Here is a 13,737-nt window from a genome sequence, read left to right on the forward strand (position 1 = left end):
ATATTCTGCACTGTATTCAGAGCCACAGTATCATAAAGCAATTGGTGGTCTGGCCAGCTAGCTATTAAAAAACAGTCTTCCTAGCTTTAGAATCTCCTCCCTTATACAGAGTAACCACAGAGAAAGCACCAGCTAACGGTAGTAACTGGGCTGAGAGGCCTTCTATTTTGGACTTCTGGCTTAGTCTTGAATTTAACTAAAGCTCTTTGAGGAGTTTTAATACTCTCAAATGTGAATTTTCTCTCTCCTGTGAAGCTATCCCAAATAGTTCTATTTTAACTTGATGGGCATTAAATCATTTCCATAAGATTTATAATAAATCCTTCTACTAAAGCAAGGTCAAAATTTTCCCCCTGATATTGAATGTTAATGACATGTACAAGAGTACAATGGGAATAGTTATGGTTTGTTATACAGAAAAATATCAGGGTTATTCTGGATAAATTTTTCAGACATTATTATCTAAGGCTTTCTAAAATGTATTTTCATTTATTTAATGGCAGCCCTCTACTATTCACCACTCAGCTACCTGACTCTATAGGTTAAGTGTAATAGAGCACAAATTAATCTTTGGTAAATTAGCAAGTATTGTGATGTGCTAAGGTACAGAAGTAGAGGCAGGAGGCATGAATGAATATGATATAGATCAGAGAGCCAAGGGGTAATGATGCCAAGAGAGAACGAAGAATGTGGTACCTTTTTTCCCCATCAATTCATTAATGATTATTTACCCTCAAGCTGCTTTTATAGCTGTAAGGTTCAAGTATGAGTTCTGGAAAGATGAAGAATGAATAAAAGAGAAGGAGGAGGGAGGAGAAAAAATGAATTACATAGTACTCATTATGTAGTGAAAGTTTAGGAAAGACAGTTTTAGACAGTTTAGTGAAAGACCATTCTGTCAAGGGAAATGTAAGTAAAAAAAAAATAAATAAAAAAATAAGGAAAGCAGAGTGGAGCCAGATCAGACAGGAAGGCTATCTAGTGGTACACTACTATTTAAGAACAAAGGCTATAAGGATTTCAAGTGGAACAATGGTAGAGGAATTTTAAAGGAAGGAATAATTTTAGAAAGAGAAACACTACAAGAAAAGAATATATCAGATTTTCAATGGATTGGATTGCTGAAAGGACAAATGATAACATGGAAAAGTCAGAGTAATGTATCAAGACAGAAGAATGATGCCATTACCAGGAAGATAAAAGTCCAACATCCAAATGGGAGATGCCTAGCACCCAAGTAGATGTTGGAGAAAGATTACAGCCGTATCTATAATAGGAGATCACCTGCCTACCAGTGAGAAATGAGAATCCACACTCATTAAGGGAATATAAAGAGAATATAAATAGAATATAAAGAGAATATAGCAGAGATTAAGGGGTGGGTTCCATAATTGACTAGTTTTGTTCCTTTCTTGATCACTTCTATTTACCCTCTTTGTTGTTCATTTTTCAAACACTGACTGATCAGTTAGATTCTACGGAGCACCGGAAAATCATTGGTGAAATAGGAATGGTCTTAGACTTCAAGGAATTCCCCGTAGAGTGAGGAAGACAAACATAAGCAGGTCATTGCTAATGAACCCAAGAGGCACAACACCAAGTCCAGCAGAAAAGGCTGAGGAAAGGCTTTCTGGAGGAAGTGAAGGCAAATCGAGGATTAAGGGAGGAATAAGAGTCCTGAGGAAGAGGAATAAGGTTATGGAATGGATGGGAGCAGGGCTGCGCAGGAAGAGAAAACAATATGATGAAGCACAAAGTATAAAATATCCAGGGTTTATGTAGGGGAGGATGTATTTATAGAGCAGGGAGAATTACAAGCAATTTAATGTTCTTGAAGTTTTGAGTCAGGAAGTGGAAGCATACAATCATGGAGGGTTTTATATGCCAGTTTAAGAAACTTAAACTGTAACCTCTGGGATAAATATATCACTACAGTATGAATAAGTGGGGGCAAAATAAGAGCAAAGAAATTAGCTAAGAGATGAGAGCTGACACTAAGTAGGAGTAATGGCAATGAAGACTGAGAAAAGAAATGCATCCAGGAAATATTTAAGAGGTAAAATCCATGAATCTTATTAGTAGTAGGACATGGAAACCTGAAAAAGTTAAGGATTGCTACAGATTTCCAGGTTAAATGACTATTTAATGTCCACATAATTAACTGAGACAAAGAATCCAGAAGAAGCAGCAGGTTGTATTGGTGTTTTGTTAGGATGATGGGGGCAAAACATGCTAAGTTTAGTCTTGGATGTTTTGACTTTCATGCAACCTGTCAGAAATCTAGTTCCACATTTTATTTATTTTTTTAAAGATTTTATTTGTTTATTTAACAGAGACAGACACAGCGAGAGACGGAACACAAGCAGGGGGAGTTGGAGAGGGAGAAGCAGGCTTCCCGCTGAGCAGGGAGCCCAACATGGGGCTTGATCCTAGGACCCTGAGATCATGACCTGAGCCGAAGGCAGATGCCCAATGACTGAGCCACCCAGGCGCCCCTAGTTCCACATATTAATGCATGGCTAAAATTCAGGCAAGAGTCAGTGCTGGCTATATAAATCATCAGTAAACAAATGATGGGTAAACATAAAATTCAAGGGATAGAATTTCAGAAAGAATTTAATTTTCTACTTTATAGGTAAGATCTGCACTGTTTCTTTTTATTCATGATCCTGGTTGCTTTTGGCCTCAGGGGAAAACATCATATTTATTTTCATTCTGGGGGGAATAACAGAAGAATAAATAAAATTCTACAGAGTAAGTATGTCATATGAGAAGTGTGAAGACAGAAACATGGGATACCAAAATTCATGGACATCTAGAAAAAGAACAGACTAGAGAGAAGCAAAAAAGCAACTGTTAGAGAACAGGAAGTGGTTTTTAACTTTATTTTTACATTCACAAGATGATCAATAATACTTTTCTTGCCTTGCTTATTCTTCACCCTCTACACTGATATATTTTTAAATGCAAGTCAATATACTATGTGCTGTAATGCTTAGATACAAGGAACCGTAGGAAACACAAGTTAAATGATGGGGATTTATCTGTGCTGATTCCCATGGCATTTCTCCATGAAGAATCTAGTAGCTATTCTTCAAGCACAGATTCTGTGATTTTTTGCTGCTTTCTCTCCAATAAACTCAATATCTTTCTCAGGCATTACAGTCATTATGCAAAGTGTGTGGATGGTTCTTTCACTGCTAAGTGTAAGTTATTAAATATTTACTAAGTGCTGATCCAATCTAACCATGGCACAGTCTGCGTCTACAGAAAATCAGTCTAAGGAAGATGTGTATGCCATCTCCTAGGTGAGCTCAGGAAACTTATTACAAGGTCACAGAACTTTTTTATTGGCAATGGTCTGGAAACAAAACATTCATATTTTTATAAATATTTTCATCAATATTTGGATATTTTGAACATATGTTCAAATGTTGGTAGGTAAGGGAATGGATCATTTGTTAAAATTTATAATGACTTCTAGTATGTAGATTCTGAACTTTTGCTAAGTTAGAAGATTTTTTTACTGAATCCAAGTTCATACACCATTCATGTTTGTCACCCCCACTTAGTGTCTGACACAGTGTTTTGTAAATGACAGACACTCCACCAGCTGTAGATGCTGTTATTACTGGATTATTTTCACGGACAGTGTTTCCTCTATCTTACTTCTGGTTTATAAGATCCAGGTTCCAAATTTTTTTCACCATATTTATAGTATTTTTATCCCTTAAATTAGCTGTTATACTAATTCAAATATTGATCATTCCTTGTTTACTTAAGCATTGCTTCATAACCTGGAGAAGCACTTGCTGAAAAAGACTTGACTGAGGATCTCTTGTTGTACTCCAGGATTTTGTCAGTTATGCTGTTGAGCAGTTGTCTTCCCTGGTCTCAGAAATATATGCAATCTACCAATAATATGACCCAATTTTATTAGGGAAAAGGGAATATTTGTTTTATTTTCCTCCAGTCTCTGTGAAAACTCTTTCTTCTTCCTATTATTTTCCTTGTTCATCAACATCCTTACTCATCCAAGGGTCAGTCTCTGTGCCCTATGGATTTTCTAATCCTGACTTTTTGACATTGTATTCTTACATAAAGACTTCATAAATATTTTCTAAGTGATAGTAATTCTTAAGATAACTTGCCCTCAGTGGAAAACAGCCTATATTTAGGGTAGAGGCAATGTACTGCTACTGTTTTTCTGTTCTGGTATTTCCTGATAGAATGAAAAAGAGTACAGAGGACAGTAAAGAGAGACTGTTAACTCTCGTGAGCTGAGTGGAAATGTGAGAAGGGAGAGAAGTGACAGGTGAGGTTTTCAGAGGGGATAAAGAAGAGAACCCAAGTGCTACTGAAAATGAGCCCACATGTCATCTTTCCTGTATGTGCCTTAGATTTGCTTTATATTTAAACAATGTTTTGTAACTTTCAAGGCTTCTTAATGTACACTTTTTCTTTCTGGCTCCTAAAAGTACAATGTTGCATAAAATAGAATAATATGGTACTGATCTAAATACCTGCTGATATATATTTTTTTCCTAATGAAGTTTCTTTACATATAAAAATAATTTTGCTTGGTTTGAGGAGTTAAAAATCTGCTCTGAGCTTAAGTGCCAGCTCTAAAATAGAAGTATGCACCTAGATTCAACCTGGTAGACAACTGGCTGTCATTGACTATGTTAATGACATTTTTATTGAAGTCATAAGATCAGTATAAGTTTTGAGACATTTTCTGATGGCACTTAGGGAAATGTTAACATTACCTTTGCTTTTAGCATACAGATCTTTGTTTGCATTAGGAACCGAATAATAGAAAGAAAGAGACAGCACAAAGCAAATAACATTATTTGGAGTCACTTCTGCATGGCAATCAAAATCTTATTTTTCAAATTGGCATAGACTTATTTTAAGCTAAGAAAACCTCTACTGATGTTTATTGAAACAGAACACCCAAAATTAATGTTTCTTATGAGATAATGCAAGAAACACTTGGGAGTACGTGGAGGAAGTTTTCTGAATTTGGGAAGGAGTGTTGGCTATTAGGAACTGAAACAAATCTGAAACTATAAATCCTGATTCCTCTTTCAATATCTTCCACTGTAGGTCACATCACAACCCTGGCTCAATGTTTCTTTTTAAAAATTGGCCAAAAATGAATATAAAAATTTAACTGAAACATATAGTCCTTTATAGATGTTATTTTTTCAAGTAATGTTTAGGAGTACCTGGGTTAATTTATGGCCGAGAACTAAAACACAAGTAAGAAAAAAAAAGTATTTTTATATTTTATAAGTAATAAAACCAAAATTGATGAGTTAAATGACAGTGTCAGCCACATAACCTGTCATACCTGGAACCAGAAATATAATGCATCAAACTTTTATTCTTTCTTCCTCTAGGGGAATTTAGTGGGAATGCGTTTCTTCAGAAGCAAAAGACACTCTTAAAAGAAACATCCTTATCTCTTGGGTCTCACTTCCAAGATGACCAAGAAAAGAAGGAATAATGGTCATGCCAAAAAGGGCCAGGGCCACGTGCAGCCTATTTGCTACACCAAATGCACCGGTTGTGTGCCCAAGGACAAGGCCATTAAGAAGTTCAGTATTTGGAACATAGCGGAGGACGCTGTTGTCAGAGACATTTCCAAAGTGAGTGTCTTTGACCCTATGTGCTTCCCAAGCTGTATGTGAAACTACATTATTGCGTGAGTTGTGCCATTCACAGCAAGGTAGTGAGGAATCACTCTCATGAAGCAGGGAAGGACCGAACACCCCCACCCTGATTTAGACCAGCAGGTGCTGCCCCATGACCTCCACCAAAGCCTATGTAAGGAGCTAAGTCCTTAAGGACAAAAAAAAAAAGCTGTTCTCCAGGGAAAAAAAATGGCGATTATACTTCAAAAAAAAAAAAGAAAGAAAGAAAGAAAAGAAACATTCTTAGGATAATGGTCATGTCTTCTCCAAACATAGATGTCTCTGAAGAGCATCTTTGGTGTGGAGGAGTGAGAGGGTGACAGGCAGTGGATGATTCTTTATGGTACTCTGGAATCTAAGGGGCACAGTGACAAAGTCCTCTAGACACCAGCTACTGCTGTTATAGGTGTGCATCACAGCAACAGTATTAGTAACAGCCACATGAACAATGTCACCCACTGTGCAGCATTCTTATGTGAAAACAATGATAGGGAACACACTGTAAAAATTCAAATATGTTGAGTGTCCATTTACTGGCTATTTCTTAGATTGTCTCAGATTGTATTTTCTGAATGAATAGCTATTCCAAAAGGAAAGAGAAAGGAAGGAAGGAAGGGGGGAGGGAGGAGGGAAGAAAGAAAGAAGGGAAATAAGGAAAGAAAGAAAGAGGGCCAACCTTGTAAAATTGCATCAATATTTTGAACTGGTATCATAAGAAATAAGAATTGGTTATTATGAAGAAATCAGAATAGAAATCCTGGATGCCATTTCTCTTTATATCTAGTATGGACAAAACACACATATTCAGACATACAGACAGTTGGGCTGTGGGGACCATGGAAATTATCACCAGTTTATAGAGCCCCAGAAATGAAAACTAAACAAAAAGGGTGAGGTAGAGAGAAAGCAATGTAACCCCTGGAAAAGGAAAATGAGCCCTATGAGAACTGGCAAGAGCTAAAATTGTAGGGAGTCAAGCAGACATTCATCTCTTTAATAAATATGTATTAAGCACTCCCTACATGCCAGAGACTGTTCTAATGTTAGGAATACAGAAGTGAACCCTACAAAGTCATTGTTCTTAGACGTTTAATCTAATGGGGAAAGCCCAATGTAAACCAGGTCAATAAATAAATATACAATATGTTATTAGTCATTTCGGGGCACCTGGGTGGCTCAGTCACTCAGGTGTCTGACTTTTGGTTTCAGTAAAGGTCATGATCTCAGGGTTGTGAGAGATTGGGTCCCACGTTGGGCTCCATGCTCAGTGTAGAGTCTGCTTAAGATTCTCTCCCTCTCCCTCTGCCCCTCCCCTGCTCATGCTCGCTCACATGTGTGCTCTCTCTCTCAAATAAATAAATAGATAAATAAAATCTTTTAAAAATATACATATATATTACTAGTCATTTTAAGTGTTATGAAGAAAAATAGGTTAATGAGTTAGAGTAGTAACTATTCTAAGGCATATTCTAAATGAAATAATTAAAAAGGTCTCTTTAAGGAAATGATATTGGAGATAGACCTAAATGAAATGAAGAAGGGACCTATGCAAAGATGCAGGGGAAGAGCATTTCAAAAAGAGGAAAGGGCAAATCTACACCCCTAAGGCAAGAAAGAGTGTAGTAGGAGACGACATCAAAGATGTAGACAGGGACAGATAATGGAGGGATCCGTCATTTATTTTTCCCACTACATGTGGGAATCAGGGAACCCATGAATTATATATGCTTCCAGCTGTCAACTTAACCCTTTCCTATTTTTGCCACTTGATAAAGAAAAGAGTGCCTTAATTTGGTTTCCCCTAAAAGAAGACCTAAGATGAGGACTCAACTTATTTGGGGGATGATCTCAGGCAACAGAGGTGAAAGGAGAAAGAAATGGGAAGACGCCCAATAAAGTGTAGGTGATTGAGTGGTTACTACTGTGGGCAAACGAACTCAATCCCACTGAGGACCTAGGAACTGTGTAGACTGCCCCTCAGGATTATCCACCCAAAGGACAAAATCTGGGACATTTATCTGTCGCCTTACTGACTGGGAGTTGTCACTCAGAGGTTAATGCTGCTTTCAGATCCTCTGCCTCAGCATTTTTAGAATGCCTTCTGTTTGGGGTAAGTGACTTACCACACTTCACAAAAATTCCTGAGGTAGAGAAGTGGAGAAGGCAGGCAGGAACTTGGAATGCGAAGTTGTCAGTGTGCAAAAGAGCCGTCCACAACAGCCACAGCTGATGTCAGAGTTGGGCCAAGGGACAAGTTTCAGGGTTTCAAAAGAAATGGATGTGGAAGGGCCCCTGTGTGGCTCAGTTGGTTAAGTGTCTGCGTTCAGCTCAGGTCATGATCCCAGGGTCCTGGAATTGAGCTCCACATCGGGCTCCCTGCTCAGCAGGGGAGTCTGCTTCTTCCTCTCCCTCTGCCCCTGCTCATGTGCTCTCTCTCTCGCTCACTCTTTCTCTCTCAAATAATTAAATTAAATCTTAAAAAAAAAAGAAATGGATATGGAATATCAGCTTCTCCTTAGGATCATCTGTCTATAAATACTTAACCTTCCATACTCTACCTGTAATAGGTGAAAGATTCAATGAGTTAGACCCAGAAGGAAACGAGGGATTCACTTGAATTCTATTTTCTGGACACTTTTGCACAAGAATACAGTAGCTGTACCACATCAGAAATGTTCCTTAATCAAATACATTTTGAAATACTGACTTAAAAAAGAGTTGAACAGAAATTATTAGTCTGGAATTTTTCTCATCTTTTATCATGGGAATATCTACAGTGAATATATAAGGTATGATATAGCATTTGATATTTTCCAAATATATTTAAATACTGGTTACTTTTTCATAATAAACCAGAAACATGTTTTGGAGAATCTACTTAAGGGAATATTCAACAGGACCATACTGTCTAGTAAAATAATAAAATAGATCAACTTCCTTGTGATGTAAGTGGAAGTTCTAAGAGATTCCCAACTAAATTATTAGACTTGTTAAAAGTATTCTCTGGAAACATGGGCTTGAGATACATAATCGCCTAAGAGGATGCTTTCCTGCTTTCATGTTTAGGTTTGGTGTTAAGTGTGGAAAAGGGGTACATGGATGCTACTGCTTTACTCTTAGCCTTTCTTTTCTCTCCAACTTAGACTTTAACTCAACATCCTAGCTGATCGCCCCCAAATTTTGACCTTGCCAAAACTTCTTGAAGTGTGTGGGAATCAGAATGGCCTTTATTCCAAGAATCCAATTCTCTTTACATCAGTTCTTAAATAAATGTAATAAGCTTTAAAATAATACAAAATGAAAAAGTGAGACAAAATTGTGAAAGACAGGAAAGCTCTACCAGAGAATCTAAAGAGGACTTTAAGATGTGATCCAGCTTGGGAAATTGAAAATTAATACAATGAAGAGAAATTGAGCAAGATGTTAAGTTTCAAATGTCAGGAGAACCTTAGAGATCAGTAAAATTAAAGAGAAATGTATGTAACAGTAGAAACAGTTTACAGCATGGTACGAAAATTCTTTGCCAAGGTTATTTTGACCACTCTTCAAGGAATAATAAAATGAGGAACACTGATATAACTGTGTACTCCATTTGATCATCCAATGATCAAGCTAAAGCAAAAGTTGAAAGGTATGACTATGGGAATAGTCAGAAAGCTTAAGCCCACATGTCCATAGACTATATTTGCAAATAACATCAGTTCTGGAAGACAGAATCACTTAAATTTGATGCAAATGAATTGAGCAACAAAATTCATTAGCAACCTAGAGCCTAATAACAAGGAGAAAAAAGCATAATAAAGCATGTTACCTGAAACCTGATCAAGGAACAGGTCAAGAAGAAACAATGGAAGTCTAAAAATAAAGGATAACTTCTGGAAACCTCTCAATGAGGATCAAGACTTTTTTAATGTTCTGCATAAATGAAAGCCTCTTTATGAGGACCACTGAGGACAAATCTCATCATCATTATTTCCTCTACCTGAAACAGTTTCTTCCTAGGCACCCAGTGAGCCGGGATCTCTGGGGTTAGGTGCTGCCTTCTCAGCAGGGGTGAGCTTGGCTCCTCACTGCTCTCTGAGAAGTTTCTTCCCCTTGGCCACAGCACTTAACATATCACCTATTTTCTCATTAAACTGTTAACTACTTGAAGGCAGGCTCTATCACCTTTCACCCTTTTGCACACCTGGCAATCAACACAGAGTTAAGGATCTTAGTAGGAATTTTAATAAACGAGTAGAAATAGGATGAATGAACAATACAATCATTACCAGAATCAAAGTAGATTCCTTCTCAAAATTCACTTTATTTAACTATGTTAGAGCTTAAGTTAAAAAAAAATCTTTACTATTTCCGTATCTGGTAATTAAGTTTTATAAAATCAGCTGTTTCTTTTAATGGCCTTAGATATAGTACTAAAAAATTAATACCTCCTCCTCAGGGCTCTCACAGCTATTCCTGTGCTCACCTTTAGCCATCATCCACATGAGTTCTATTTCTTGATCCTTCTCTGTAAATTACAATACTAAAGTCTGAAGAAATACCTTCCTCTAATCTAAGCTAAAAACTCTGTTAGGCCACAAAATAGTGGTTTCACACTTCCCAATGTTTGCTGTGCCTCTAGTGATACTTACTGCTTTTTTCTTTAACATATGCTTTAATATATTTTTGCCCCTCTTGACCTTCTATCAATTCTGAGAAGGAGTAATACATAAAGGGAATTTTGGTCAAAACATAACTGAGACTAGTAACCCTGCCTTCAAATATCAGTCTTCCCCTCATTCCCAAATTGGATTCCCCACACCTAACCTATTTCCCTGAACTCTTCTTTAATTCTGCCTGGGAAAAATGGAAGGCCACTGTCTTGAAGTATTAGATGGTCTCAGCCCAAGACCCACCTTACTGCCAGAGGCCATCTTATCAGGGTCTGTCCTATTCAGCACCAGGAGCCCTCTGGCAAATGACACTAGAGTCAACATTGCCCAGATAATCCTGGATATGCACAAATTCTGAATGACTATACGGTTTAGATTCTAAATTCTCTCTATAGAAGTATTTTTGTCTTCTGGTTCAGTTAGAAGCAGACTATGATAGGCAGAAAATACTCATCTGGTCTTCGAAACTTGGATTTAAAAAAATCATCTTCATCACAAATTAGAAATAGGATAAATTTGTTTTTCTACTGTGGTCTTCATTTCCCTTAAAATTAAGAATATCCATTTCTTTTGGATCAATTTTACAGAGTTCTCATGATAATCAAATGAAGTAACATAAAAAATAATAAGGCTTGAAAACTTAAGGTGCCAGCAGAGTAAAGGAGGATCATCAAATTTCAAGTCCGAAAAGACTAAGGTTTATAGTTTAGGGGGATGGAACTGAAACTGGGGCAATCTTCCAACCCATTTGAGCCTCACCTATTAAAAGAGTGGCTTAAATGGTTTCCTCTTAGGGTTTCATGATGATTAAATGAGAAGCACTAGAAGCATTAGGCAAGGTTCCTAGAACACAGAATGCATCCACTAGCAGCTGATTCTTTACCCCTTCCTCTGAAACAAGTATACAATGTTAAATATATTTTTTATTATGTAGTACAACAAGAATATAAATATTAGTGCATATATTTTATTCTGATATATCATTTGAAATAATTATCCTTTCAGTTCATTCCTTTCTTTTAAATTCATGACTCTCTCGGTCACATTCTCTGGGCAAAGCAGAAAATTTGATTTCTTTTTTAGTTTTTGTTTTTCTATAACACATTCTAAAAAAATTCCTTCTATTACTTCTTTTCAGTTTCTATACTGCCTTCAATTTCAATGTTTTTCTTTGACCCATACATAGCACGGAGCCTACCTACATGATGCTTTAGAGACTGTACCTACAAATTCCCTAGAATCTCTTATCATAGCATTTATTAAAACTCCTCTCAGGTGCAAAGCACATTGGGGGTTATTTATGTTATTTATTTATTTATTTATTTATTTCACTCCCTTCATGAGAGCTTAATTTTTCTTATCTATAGATTCTTGATGTACTAACAGTATAAGGAAAGCAAAATCTAGTGTTTTATTGAACAAGACTTCCTGAACCTGAAATGTGAAATTATTTTTGAGAAATACATTGTTTTTCTTCTTACAAAGATATTCAAGGTAGGGGTTGTGTTCTACACCCTTCTATGCAATAAGCAACTGGAACATTTTTCTTTTTTTTAAGGTTCCAAAATAATAGCATAGACACATGCTGAGTTCTGTGAAAAAGAGTCATGGTATCCATTTAATTTATTCTGTGGGTTTTGAAAATACATTTTAAAACATTTATCACAATGTATGTGATTGTGTATTCAATATGTACAATGTGTTTTTCAAAAACATCTTCGTGTCACAGCTAACCTTGTTGCTGGTCGTGCTTATCACACCAGGAAAATTCTTTTGTCTCTCCATACGAACAATTTTCTTATCAACATCAGTAACTATACATATCAAGGAGGTAAAACACCTTGAAAATAAGGTACTCAGCAGAAGGCTTACATGCTTTCCAATTCTGCAATCTCTCTCAGTCTTTTTGAAAAGTTTCATTTAAATGTCTATATTAATGATATTTATGTGTGGGTGTCTTTTTCAATTTCAGGGCAGCTGAATGAACTTCCTTAAAGGTACTAAAATTCAAGTGCAACTGAGTTAAGGACACTGGTAACTACAGTATGAATAGAATTTATGAAAAGGTTTTCACTCAGCTATAGCTTAAAATCTATAGTTTTGATGCAGGATGTTTTGCCATGGATATGTCCCTATTGTTGCAAGGAGAGCCAAAGGTCTCTATATTCCCATGCTGAAATGAACCAAATTCATTTTGTAATGTTAATGTAATGTTATACATACATATTACACATAAACATTTAGTTCAAAATGCATGCACGGGCCATTTCTAATTATTATTACTAGATAAAAAATGTTTTATATTTATGTGTTAGACCTTCCAATCATGTTTATAGTCATTGGTATTGAACAGGAACTTTAACCAAGACTAGGCCTGAATAGAATGCCGATTGGACCTGTACAGATAAACTTACAGATTGGAAGGCAGACACAAGCCAAATCTGATGCCGTAATTTCATGGAAGTTGGCAGTAACCCATGTAAGAATGTTTCCCAAGTTCCTGTGGAGTTAGTGTTCTACTGCATTTCATATTTGAGGTTAACTTAAAATCATAATATGTTTTGAATATGCCAGTACAAGAACAAAATGGTGGATTTCAAAGACAGGGGAACCAATTTACATAAGACAAAACTTAATTCCAAAGTCATTAACATTTATTGTACTTTTTTTAAAAAGTTATCTTCAGAGGCTTCACTGGACACCAGAAAGAGGCTCTAGGTCCACACAGAGATTTTTAGACCAAGAAAAAGGTCAGGGAGCCATGGTCTCTTTGAGTTTCTGTATTACACATAAACTATTGTTAGTAGATTAGATATACTTCCAGGACACAGGACCACTTAGAATAACAGGGTTTACTGAATTTTTAAAAAATGACTCAAAACTCTTATGATCAGTAACAAAAAGAACAGCATTACTTACAGTCATAAAATGTCCTCGGGGTGTGTCAGTTGTTAATACTGTATTTTGAGCAAACATCATCCTTCGCAGGCACAAGCTAACTGCAACTGACACCAGCCAAGCGAATACCATGAAATTTCCCTCATTTTTTCCTTTTAATGGCACTTTCAATACTGTTTATCTTATAGCTTTACAATAAACATCATAAAATAACTGGATCCTTAAGCCAAAAGTATCATCTAGGAAGATATATAGCACCACTTTATATGTATATACAATATATACATATATTTATCTTATATATGTATATATATTTATATATTTATCTATATTTAGCACAGCCCAACAAAAACAAACATTATAGTCACGGTTTTCATTCTGTGGCAGATTCACTCAGTTAATCAGCACAGTGGTAATAAGGCCTGTCGAAGATCACAGCCCTCTATTGCCTAAGTTTTGCATTCTTGCATACTAGCCTGCATCTT

At 36.4% G+C, this 13,737-nt stretch overlaps 1 pseudogene; it reads left to right on the forward strand.

Moving 5' to 3' along the window:
- The first annotated feature begins 5,489 nt into the window (after nt 1–5,489).
- On the forward strand, nt 5,490–5,836 carry LOC113918222 (annotated as a pseudogene).
- Nucleotides 5,837–13,737: the final 7,901 nt, after the last annotated feature.

Source organism: Zalophus californianus, chromosome 1 (assembly GCF_009762305.2).
Source record: "Zalophus californianus isolate mZalCal1 chromosome 1, mZalCal1.pri.v2, whole genome shotgun sequence".
In the NCBI taxonomy this organism is placed as follows: domain Eukaryota; kingdom Metazoa; phylum Chordata; class Mammalia; order Carnivora; family Otariidae; genus Zalophus; species Zalophus californianus.